The sequence below is a fragment of the Siphateles boraxobius genome, unplaced genomic scaffold (genome assembly GCF_051911475.1).
Source record: "Siphateles boraxobius isolate OS27281-9 unplaced genomic scaffold, OSU_SipBor_1 92, whole genome shotgun sequence".
Classification (NCBI taxonomy): Eukaryota; Metazoa; Chordata; class Actinopteri; order Cypriniformes; family Leuciscidae; genus Siphateles; species Siphateles boraxobius.
In genome coordinates, this window is record NW_027509222.1 from 3,481,765 (window position 1) to 3,494,585 (window position 12,821).

General features: G+C 43.1%; 1 protein-coding gene and 1 long non-coding RNA gene across 3 annotated transcripts in view; one reads left to right on the top strand and one right to left on the bottom strand.

Annotated features, from left to right (window-relative positions):
* Nucleotides 1-12,821, bottom strand: part of gabrb2b (gamma-aminobutyric acid type A receptor subunit beta2b) — a 243,333-nt gene that overhangs the window by 191,837 nt on the left and 38,675 nt on the right. The gene's annotated exons all lie outside the window — the stretch shown is intronic.
* LOC143733235 (uncharacterized) lies at nt 11,162-12,782 on the top strand. Its single transcript, XR_013201296.1, has 4 exons — nt 11,162-11,265; nt 11,548-11,681; nt 12,222-12,283; nt 12,680-12,782. It is a non-coding gene; the product is annotated as an uncharacterized LOC143733235 (long non-coding RNA).

A 12,821-nucleotide genomic window follows, 5' to 3' on the forward strand; every position in this document is an offset into this window, starting at 1 on the left:
TGCATATAATTAATTTAAGAGAGAGTGTCTTGTCATCTTTACTTAAGGCGTTTTGTTCAGTCAACAAATCACTGTTCAATGAAACACACAAGAAAACCAAAACGGGATGTCTCTTTACACACACAGTATGCAAATTCAGCAGCGTCAAATACAGACGAACGCGAGGAGATGATGTTGGCAACTTAATTTGTGAGGTATGAATATTTTGCTTAACCCTATTATCTTTGGGGTCAATTAGATTCAATGTTTAACGTCTGTAAATAACCTGCTGATATTTTTTCAATGTCATGTACACATTTTGTAGCATCGGTGTTCCTTGGGGTCAATTTGACCCCAGGCTCTTTTAGCTATATAAAACATAAGAAATATTAAAATTTCCCCCACATTTGTTTAGGTTGTTTTATTGAGGTCACTATAACATGTTATAATTGTATAATGTTCATTATAATTTTACATAAATGTACCCCCCCCCCCCCCCCCCCCGTGCCGTGGGGGAGGGGAAAACATAATTCTCTTGGTTTACCAAACAAAGGGGAGGAGCAAACATTATAAAAGCACGAACAGAAGCCTTCTAAACCATTTCTCTTTGTGCTCTGTGTACTCTCTATGTTCTCCATCTCTCTCATTTGAAAATGACATCTAAACACCCTCGGCACCCTCGTCCTGATCTTTGGAACCTCCACGTGTGGCTCCTGGACGGGATGAGGCAGGTTGAGTATCCTACCGCCAGCGGTGGTGGTTACCATCACTTCAGCTTAGCATCGTCCTTGAGACATGTCTACGCGTTGAAGTGGAACCTCTTCGTCAACTGGGCTCTTCTCACCAAGAAGACCCCCGGAGATGTTCGATCAGTGTCGTGCTTTCCTTCCTTCAAGAAGGGTTGGAGTGAAGGCTGTCTCCCTCCACCCTGAAAGTATACGTTGCCGCTATTGCCGCACACACTATGTTACAGTAGAAGGTAAGTCCAAAGGAAAGCACGACCTGATCGTCAGGTTCCTGATCTCGTTCCCTCTTGGGACCTCTCAGTGGTTATAACTGCCCTGCAGAGTGCTCCCTTTGATCCTTTGCAATCAGTGGAGCTTGAGCTCCTGTCAATGAAGACAGCGCTCCTGGTTGCATTGGTCTCCATCAAGAGGGTAGGGGACCTGCACACATTCTCCATTGACGAAGCGTGCCTGGAATTTGGACCGGCTTGCTCTCACGTGATCCTGAGACCCCGGCCTGGATATGTGCCCAAGGTTCCTACCACTCCCTTCTGGAACCAGGTGGTGAACCTGCAAGCGCTGCCCTGGAGGAGGCAGACCCAGCCTTGGCACTGCTCTGTCCAGTACGTGCTCTCCGCGCCTATGTAGACAGAACGCAGTGTTTCAGGACCTTAGACCAGCTCTTTGTCTGTTATGGTGGGAAGCTGAAGGGAAAGGCTCTCCACAAGCAAAGGTTGTCTCACTGGAAAAGATAGTGGACGCTGTAAGGATAATGACAGGTTATCCGGCCAGATGTTCTGAATTAGCGAATCATGACTTTCAAACACAGCCCTTTTGTCAGAGGAGAAGACAAGAGCTTCTGTTTGACCGCCTTAGGGTTAACTCCCTAGTGCCACGTTGGCTGAAGTCTCCCGAAGCGCCGCGTGACTTTAAAACAAGACGAACATTGTGAACCAATGTCTTCACATGCCACACGGGAACTACTGACAATTTTATTGTGTGTTAATCAAACTTTAAAATGCTTGTAATTCTGCATATGAATGTCACTTTGGTTTTCTTCTACTTTCATATTTCATGTTTGGTAGCCTCATGATCATCGTGCTTTGACTGAACTAGTCATACCTGGAAAACTACAGTAAAATGTATTAGTCTATGTGTACAGCCTGTCTAGTTAGAAATGACGAAAGTTTACACCATCATAAACTATGCAAATAAGTTCTCCTGACGAAACAAAGAAGAACTTCTCCCGTTCAAAATGCTCCAAGATGATTTGCCCTCCGCGCAAAAAGGGGCGGGGATGGGATTCCCTCAAAAGAGGAACTCGCCCGTTTCTCATCTCTCTTCTCTTCGGTCAAAATTCGGGAAACACCAGCTTCGGACAGGCTTCGGCCACCGTCTCGGACACGCACCTCCGCGTCACTCCCGATCTTTCTTTTCCTTTCTTTACTAAGTTTTATTTTCATATTCGCCTCTCCTTCCACGAGGGAGATGAACTCTGAATTATTTCCTTGGTAACTTCACGTTCGGTGAACCTTTAAAACTTCCCGCGAGTCTGCTCGCCCCGGAAAACACGAGAGGACAAGCCTATAGCGCCGAAGGACAAACACGCACACGACTCTGTGTTCCTCAGCAACACAAAGAGAACCATACGCAAATATAGGTTATTGATATGATTTGATTGATGTGATTTCTTGTTGTCTCTCTAAGGGTTACGTTGTCTGTGATCACCCTAGTGATCTCTCTCATCCTGACCGTTAGTTTCACTTTCTGATCCTCTTACTCTCTCTCCCTCGCTCTCTCTCTCTCTCTCTCTCTCTCTCTCTCTCTCTCAATTTCTCTCTCGTTCTCTCTCCCTCTCTCTTCCTATTGTAAATTCGTGTTTGTAATGTTTTTCGTTTTGTCTGTTCCGATTGTATATACAAATTTACTCTATGTGAATCGTAGTTCAATGTATTATTAGTTTTGCATTCATTAAAGCCATTATATTCACGATTGCTTCGGTTTAAATGCTCGTATTACAAAGTCAATGAAATGTTTGATCCTTTAGCTACAAAAAAGCTTTATTATTTACTACATTGAGTAGTTTAATTTTATAAACACAGGAAAATTAATGTTCACGGCCAGAAAATTAATATTTCTTGGAGTTTCTAAGAAGTGATAACTTTTATTGGGAAGTTGATGAGTTAATCTTACGGCCGTTTGCTGGACAAACAGATTGTTCGATAACTAAATTAATTCCATTTAAGGTTATCTCATATAATCGATCTGTAATAAGACTATTGATATATTAATGACGAACCATAACCCATTATGGTGATCATTCATATATACAATCGATCTATTTTCAGCTTCGATAATTTAACTGTAATATGCAATATATTAATCATTCATGATTAATTATTAAATTCCCTATATATAATTTGAGCTAATTTAATGTAAGACTCATTGTCGCTACAGTTTGGTGGAGAACGCGACGCATTTCAGAATTTGTTTTATGAGCAAATTCAGTTTCAATCTATGAGTATATTGTGTATTAATTTATTTTTTTATGCACGCTCCAGTGAAAGTCGCGCAACGCGAACCCACTGAAGAACTGATCGGCACGAAGCCGATCTCAGTTAAGCAAATTGACTCTGTGAAATATGTTTAACATGTGAACACTGTTAATTGCTAGATTAAACTGCAGTTCATAATATTATACCTGTCCCTGTAAAGACGAAGCAAACTCTTTGTAGCTGGTACATGTTAATGTTATTTAAACGCCTGATTAAGACGAGAATCTCTTTATCAGAGCAAGACCTAAATCTGATCGAGAGTTTCCTCTCTTCAGTGGTAAAAGGCCTTACATAATGTCGTTATTGAATTTGTGGTTAACCCAGTGATATTCAACAAAAACAGTAAACTTCTGGTCAAAATTGGTTTAGCTACCCAATTAAAGATCTGATACATTTAAATGTAAATCTAATACATAAAAAATTTTATGTGAGTAACAACAGACGGAAATTCCTGTTGTTTCACATCTGCGTATTTTCACAGCGAAAAAATCCTGTTTCACGCTCTTGTGCAGTACAGCACCGAAAGATCCACAGAGATCTGCTTGTTTATTTGTGATTTATTGCAGGAAATCAGCGCACGACGCGAGCTGAAAGCTCTTAGTTTGAATCACATTAAAGTCGGTTGTAATTCCGCTTGCTAAACACCAGAGGGCGTCCTTTAAGTGTTTAGAAGTCTCGAATTACGCCCTGCATTCTGACTTCAGTCTGCATGAGCGCAATTACGCCATCTCGTGGCCGTTTCAGATAATGCTCTCTTTACTGCTCAATTCATTTCCCTGTGAATTAGCCTGTCTAAATTCTCAATAATGATTTGCATTTACACCTTTGCTTGTGCGAATATTATTTTGTGTTAGACAAATTTTTCTTCTTTTGACTGGTACATTTACTTTGAGTTTGGTTCAAAAACAAGATTTGAATTAAAACTTAAACTAAATCCCAGCACAGCCAGAGAGAGCCCACTTGGAAGTCCCCCAACTAGTGGCCGCCACCTTCTAAGTCCGCTCACTCAACTCTCCTTGTCTCTCTGTCCAATTCTGTTTGAATTGCCTATTTCTACTTTTCTCTTTTGACTATTTTATAGTTATTGATGATACTTTGCTGTTATCGTTAATTATTATAAAATTTTATCCTGATTTCTCAATCTCCTTTCACGCTTATTTTAATTTGGTTTTAAACCAGTGTAAATTTACGTTGTGTTTGCCTGTCAGCCACTAATTCCATGTGGAGGAAACAGCGCCACCCTGTGGCCTTCCTCACTAAGTCGGTATTACGCTTTTCCTCCTTTCACTCTGTTTTGAATTGTGCATCTATCTCATCTTCCCCTTTTGATTATTTTATAGTTATTAATGATACTTTACGGTGTCATTAGCTATTATAGGATATCATTCTGATTTCCCTTTTAATTCTTGCCTGCTTGTTTTAAATTTTAAATTTAAACAAGTTTTGAATTTGAATCAAGTGTTCTGTTTACCCAGGCAAAGCACGGATAAGGAGTATGCCCCCTTGTGGTGATAACCCACTACTGCTGCCTGCTTCTTCTACCGTGTTTCAATCCTGTCTCTTCATATTTAGATTTTTATTATTTTTCCTCTCTTTTGGGTTAGGTTATTTTGATAATTACCAACATTATCATAATTCCCTCTTTTTATCATTATTTAGTAAAACCTTCGACTCTTATTGCTACATGTATAATTACTCAATTTGGTTTAAACAAACAAGCCTTAATTCACTTTAAGCTTCCCTTGTTCATCCTTTTGTGTATCTATTGTAGTACTCCCTTGGTGATTTGAAGTCATCTCTGGTGGTGTTCCGGCCAGCAGGGTTGTCCGACCAGCGTTACCAACACTGGCTGTGCGTGAATCTCGGTTTCTTTTTTTTCCATCTCTTTTATCTCTGTCACAAAGCTTATGTCAAGCAAAAGACTGTGTCCAAAAAGACTGTAAAAAACCACACCATCTTCCCTGTCTCCGAACACTATTCAGAGCTGACTCTAGAGGGCGCCCGACAACACAACAGACCTTTGTACAGAGAGTCAAGACAGTTCCAAGCCAGCAGAGGGCAGCACAACCGCAATGGTGCTCGTCCGAAGCACGAGAGCGGGCGCTCTGAAAGATTCTGGGACCGGCAACACCCATCCAACAACCCAAGGGGTGGAGCCACATGGGAAGCCAGCTGGCGACCCAGAAATAGCCGATCCCCATTGTCCGGAGCATCAAGCCCAGAAAGCCGGCATCAGAACCCCTCTCAACGTGCCACTGGTAAGCCCAAGTCTGAGCCCACATCAGATCAAAACAGTGCAGCCACGTCAGAGAGGGCAGAGATCCTGAAGGTGCTGAAAGAGCTTCTTTACAGAAAACTCGCAAGAAAGACAAACCACACATCTTATGTCTAAGCATAAGAACTGAAACCAACGCCCTGTCTGACTACCAACTGACTGAGCCAAGCACCCCGAACACTGCTCGTCAGCCAAAGACCACAGAGCTAACTGTCACATCACAAGGTGACAGCATCACCCAAGCTCCACAGCTGACAGCTGCACACTCTGAACGAGACGGCACACTCCCTCACACCAGGTACCAGAAAATGCTGTTTTGGTTATCTGCACCCGCAGAGAGCCACACAAAACCGGTCCTAACCACCCATTGATCGTCACACCTGCCCCAATGACAACATTCCTGGGCAACCTGGTCGAGAAGGGGGTGGGCCGGTAACTCCTCCTGAACATCACGTTGGTAAAGGAAGTGAGCAGGGAACACACAGCATCACATCTTACGGTGATCTCATCTCAACTTTTCAAAAAGACTCCAATTTCAAGCTAAGAGACAAGATCGAACTCTTACACCTCAAACTTGTGAACTGAACGTTCAGTCATACAGCCAAAATGACATCAGGCTTGAACAGTTAGCTCACATTCACCTGACAATTGGTCCTTTGAGTCTAGTCCATCCAGTGTTCATCTCAAAAATGGACACTTACCCGTTCCTCAGCGGGCGAGACATTCTAGATCGCTTTGAACCGTTACTGGACTTGAAACAGCTCAAAGTCTGGGCTCAAGTACGAGAACTTGACCCCCTCCAGTCACAGCCAGACGGTCAGGTCACAAAGGTCACGGGAACTCCAGCAAAACCAGACTTTCAAGTCACAGAGTTCACGGAAACTCCCACAGCCAGCCATGAAGACACAGACTTAACACCAACTGTAGGTTCGAATCCGCTACCATGCACCTTACAGCTCACCAAAGACTTTGACACCTGCTGCCCAAAGGTCATGACTGACCTGCAGCTACATGACCAAACCCATATCCTCACCAAGCCTGGCACCCTTAACGACTAGCTGTGGTCACTTCAAACCCGCCCACCCACCCTGAAGTTTGAAGTGATTACACACAGCATAAGAACTTTACAAACTAAACGGTCTACCTCAGAGCAGTTTACGCTAGCTCCGCTGTTTACAAAGATCAACATAACGAACATGCGGGCTTCTCACACAATAAAGACTTTGCTTCACCACCTCTCAGACCCCTCCAACCAACCCTTGAATGCTGTCTACACTCACTGACAACCAGTTACTCAGAACACTGCATGACACCAAGCACATGCTGCGTGCACAGAGCAACATTCTATGTGTGCACCGTCTGACACCACAACGCCAAGACGTGTAATGCAACGGCGCAAAGGGGGGATAAGGCCAATGTACGTCCATGACGCATCATGCGCTGCAAACCACAGCACCAGAGCCACTGACAATACACTGAAGCAAGCGACATGCCATCAGCAAGATGTGGCAAAACATGGGCCAAGGCAAGCTAAACCTAGTTGCTACCCATGAAATAAAAAGACTGTCCTGTCCAACCAAAGACAACCCTCGCTGGCTTTTTCCTCCCCTTTCTTTCTCTCTCTCCCTCTTGTCTGTACCAGGTTGCTGCTGTGGTTCGCCATGCTGTGCTGTCAGCCATCCAGAGGACAGCTGCCACCGAGAGAACAACTGAGACTCCTGATCACCGACTGCAGGACCTACACCCATCAAGCGCATTTTCGACTCATCCAGCCCCACAAGGCCTACAGAGCACACTACCCCAGCACCGTAGCCCAATACGGCTGGGGAAGTGCCCGATGGACAGAGGACTCCCTCTCTCACGCCAAGGCCAAGGTCGAACACGTGTCCAACCAACTTGGGAAAGTGACTGTTACACCATCAGGACTCCTAAGCACCAACTAACACTCTAAACGGTTCCTGGGAGTGTGCTCGGAGCCGTAGCTGCCGCCAGAACTCTGTTCGACATGCCAAGTGTCCACACAGCAAACATAGCCACGGCGAAACGGCATGTGGTTGAAATCCAGACTGAACTTTCACAGCTAAAAGAGCAACTCACCAGGCAGAGTGCACCTTTCCAAACCATCGGCAAGACATTGAGAAGAACATGGTCATTCTCAATATTCACAGCGTCCTGCTGAATCAGACCATGAACTGCATGAAACCGCTGTTTACTGTCTTCCAGAATGACTTTGCCCAAACTCAGCTGGTTACAGCCCTGATAACAGACATGCTTTGGGAGGTTAACTCCTCAAAAGACAGCCCAGCCACGGGTAGAATCCCACCGTACTTGAAACCCTTAAGCCTTGTGCTAACTATGCTGGTTTCCGCCATCACCAGGCCAACTGATCCTCTTACAAATACACCTGGCCTACTCTCTGGGTAGCGCCATCCCACTCTACGTCGATCACGAGCAGAGGGAAGTGGATGTGCTCTTGAACCAATCCATCAGCGAGTCAAACCAAGTCTACAGATTTAAAGGCATTGCCAATGTCAGGTTTTTGAAAAGCAACACCCACATCAAGAAACACATTCCAGATGTGTTGGCCTACCACGAAACCGACACACAGCTGCACCTGGCCCCAAACCTGCACATGTGTACCTCACCAAAGACATTCACTATCTCTGCCCTAGCAAACCGTTCCTCAGAGACAACACTGAAGGAACCTACGGGTTGGAACCCCTGGTCAGCGACACAAGCTGCCCTGCCGAAGCTAAGCCCCGAGCAAAAGTCACAGAGACGCAAGCAGAGATTGTAGGTGACAGGTGGCTCGTTAACACACCTGTGCATACAGCTATTCTCACTTACGACCAGCATGACACAACCAGCCGTGTCAACATGCTCAACCAGAGTACGTGGATTCAAGCCCCGAAATGTGCCATATTCCACCTTAATGATCTGGCATTGTATCATCTTCCGAGCAAAGAGTACCAGACAGCACTGGAACTCCCATCCTTCAAGAACTACAACTCCACCTTAGATACAGAACTGGAACTCTGGATCAAGGAAAGGGGGTCTCAATTCATTGACATTGCTCCGGTCAACACAGCCATCCATGCACTGTGCTCGACTGCCCGTTCTGAACACTTCATCTGCTGTCCTAGCCTGGACCTCAGCCGACATTGTGCTGTGCATCTCTACAGGTAATCAGCCTCTCTAAGGGTTACGTTGTCTGTGATTTTTGCCATGCTGCGATCACCCCGGTGATCTCTCTCATCCTGACCGTTAGTTTCACTTTCTCATCCTCTTACTCTCTCTCTCTCCCTCGCTCTCTCTCTCTCTCTCTCTCTCTATTTCTCTCTCTCTCGTTCTCTCTCCCCCTCTCATCCTATTGTAAATTCGTGTTTGTAATGTTTTTCATTTTGTCTGTTCCGATTGTATATACATATTTACTCTATGTGAATCGTAGTTCAATCAATCATTAGTTTTGCATTTATTAAAGCCATTATATTCATGATTGCTTCTGTTTAAATGCTCGTATTACAAAGTCAATGAAATGTTCGATCCTTTAGCTACAAAAAGCTTTATTATTTACTACATTGAGTAGTTTAATTTTATAAACACAGGAAAATTAATGTTCACGGCCAGAAAATTAATATTTCTTGGAGTTTATAAGAAGTGATAACTTTTATTGGGAAGTTGATGAGTTAATCTTACGGCCGTTTGCTGGACAAACAGATTGTTCGATAACTAAATTAATTCAATTTAAGGTTATCTCATATAATCGATCTGTAATAAGACTATTGATATATTAATGACGGACCATAACCCATTATGGTCATATATACAATGAATCTATTTTCAGCTTCGATAATTTAACTGTAATATGCAATATATTAATCATTCATGATTAATTATTAAATTCCCTATATATAATTTGAGCTAATTTAACGTAAGACTCATTGTCGCTACAACGCCTTTGCTTTGGCATACCAGCAGCAAGGTCAACCGTGCCCCCTTGGTGTGACTGCCCACTCCCCGGAGTGTGGCGACCTCTTGGGCTCTAGCGCAGACAGACATCTGCCGAGCTACAGGCTGGGAGACACCTAACACATTCACCAGATTCTAATCTCCGAGTGGAGCCTGTGTCTTCTCGTGTACTCGCTTCAACCAGCTAGTACTGGACCCGCTCAGGTGTCTTCGCTTGCACTCCACGGACTGGAAACGTGCGATATTCTCCTCAGGTGAGCTTCCCCGAAATCCCTGAGTTCCTCCAGTACGTCGGCCCCAGTGTCTATTGCCTGCGCGTCTGCTAGGTTCCTTCCGTGTGCATGGTCCCTCCTCTTAGCGACCCCCACATGTGTATTTCCACTGTAAGCCTCTGAGCATGTGTCTTTCCCTTGGCAAGCCACCTTGCCACCCCTGGGGTTGAAATATTCCACCTGAGGCTGGACACCCCAGTGTTCTCCATATGCATCCCTCCGGGTCATATGTGTATTCTCGAAGTCAAATTGACCCCAGTGGGTAAAACATGTTATCAGATTTGAGGGTAACAGGAGGGTTAAATAATTTTCCATTCTGAAACATACTGCCAATAAAAGTATATGTAGTACCTTATTGTTAGGTTTCTGGTTGCAGCAACGAGGAAACAGGATTTCTGTGCAGCAGACTTTATTAATAATAAACTTAAAAAAAACTCGGGAGACTAAGAACCAGGACCAAACAACCAGCTTAACATCAACAGCAACAGACACTGACCAGGATAAAACACAGGGCTTAAATACACAGAGCAGATGAGGGAAACGAGACACAGCTGGGACAAATGAACTAATAATGACCGTAACCATGGTAACAAACAGGCTTGGGATGAACTAATGAAGGAGGAGTGGCAGAGAACATTGAGGAAGTGCAAACAAAAACAGAAGCATGACACTAACAGAGTTTAATTACTTTAAGGGGGCTTTCACACTGGCAGTTTAGTTCGGAACGGGGCACGGTTCGCATGAAAAATCGCTAATGTGAACGCTGTCATGGGACCCGGGTGCGCACTGGGGTACCGAACCCGAGACTACCTGGAGGAGGTGGTCTGAGTTCGGTTGCTCCCGAACCGTGCTGCGATTCGCGTGTATGTGAAAACTACACGGACTCGGGTGCGCACTTGTTCAGGAAGTAAAGTATCCTGCGCATGCGTTTTAGTCGATTATGATGTATTTAGTTAAATAAAACACACGTAAGGGATGAAGATTTACCCTGGATACGAGCAAGAGTGAGTCTGCAGTGTATTCGCGCATAGTGCGTGCAATCAGGGCAACAAATTAATGGAAATCCACTGTCTCCTCAAAAGAGTCCATTTGCAAGCAGCGGAAAAACAGCTTATGCGAAACACACACACACAGTTAACCTGGGTTGTTTACTCAGCTATGAATAATGGCACCAAATTAATAAAAAACACAATATATTGACCCGCGTCGTGTTTTCTATCATGCGCCGTGCACGTTTGCAACGACGTAAGATGCACGCAAACGCACCAGAGTTCGATAGAATCAAGTTGAGTGTGAAACCAGACCAACGCTGCGGGGGGCGCCGGGAACAAACGCGCTCGGGCTCGGACCGCAGCAAACGAGCCCAGTGGAAAAGCCCCCTGAGATGTGAGTTTATTTCAGAGAATATACGTGTTTTTCAGTGTAGATGGGCTGAGCTGAGTGATGAAAGACAGACCGAACCAGATCGAATGTTTTGGCAACTTTGTAACGTAAGGTATTAATATTTTTTAAATCATTTGACATCTTGATAAATGCTGTCAAAACATAATTAACTAATGTAAAAGACCAAATAGTTTAAATTTACACTTCATGCTATGAGTTTTTGTCAGAGTCTGGATGTTTCTTTTTTCTTTCAGTGCATAAAATATGCGTAACTCTATTATTTTCACGAAAAAACTGTTTTGTCATTTCTTTCAGTGGATAAAATGTGTTTAACTTTAGTTATTTTATATATATTTTTAAATAATTGGCCGTTGTCATCTTAACTGTAGGTGTTTTTGTTCAGTCAACAAATCATTGTGCAGTGAAACACACAAAAACACAATAAAAACAGGATGTCTCTTTGCACACACCGTATGCAAATGCAGCAGCGCCAAAGACAGACGAACATTGGCGACTTTGTGGGGTATGAATATTTTGTTTAAATCATTTGCCATCCTGAAAAATAATGCCAATAAAAGTATATGTAGTAACATTACACCATATAGTTTTATTACTTTAAGATGTCAGTTTATGTCATAAGCTTCGGTCACATGAAATGAATGAATTCCGACCGATGATTCCGTATAGCCTACGTTAGTGTTTGCATGAACGCAAAATAAATTAAGTTAAATAGATTGTGCGCGTTTATGTTGCAAGTATTAAATCGAAATGTATCTTTTCACTGCGTAGACCGCACAAACCAACCAAACATTTCAGTTTCAGAAAGCAAGCGATCACATGTTTTTTCATGGATAAGGTTTTCTTAAAACGATCAGTTTACAAAAGGTTTACACCACCACTTACAATCCGAATGAAATTTCACTCGGATCGAGTTCAATCGGATCGAGTTCTCAAAATGTGGTTAACGTTACTAACGGATTACAAGTATCCATGTGAACGCAGCTAATGACTGGCTAATGAATGTTTTTTTTATTATTTATTATTTAATTTATTATTATTGTAGAGCTGTTGCTGAGCTGTGAAAGGCAGATGCACCTGCTTTTATAATTACTTTTGAAAATTAAGGTGATGTAAAAATATTTTTAAAATCCTTTGACGTCTTTGTTGGAGTCTGGACATGCATCTTGAGTTTCTTTATTTTCTGTAGTCTTTTTACAATTTTAATCAGTTATGTGAAGGACAACCATCAAACCATCAAAACTTTTGCTAATAGACTACATGAAGTAGTCCAAGACATGGACTATCAAAAGCAGATGGCCAGCTCTATTTTGTGAAGATCAGGGAAGTTTGATAGAATTGCTGGATTGCTGTTAATAGTAACCAGCCTCCCTGATGTCACATTATGATTTTTTGTTCTTGTCCATTTAGGCTCAATGTTGTTTTCTGTAGAATAATGAACAGTGCCATTCAAAAAATGTACATTATCCTTATGTTTTATTGTTATGTCTCTTAAATCTCTAGATCGCTACTGACTTCACTCGAATCACCACCCTTCCACTGATTCAAACATTCATGTAAAAATTGGATGGCTACGCTAACAAGCTGGCCAGAGTCTTCAGGACAAAAGGAGTGTCACGGTTGGTAAATCCTATGTCTTCTTCTT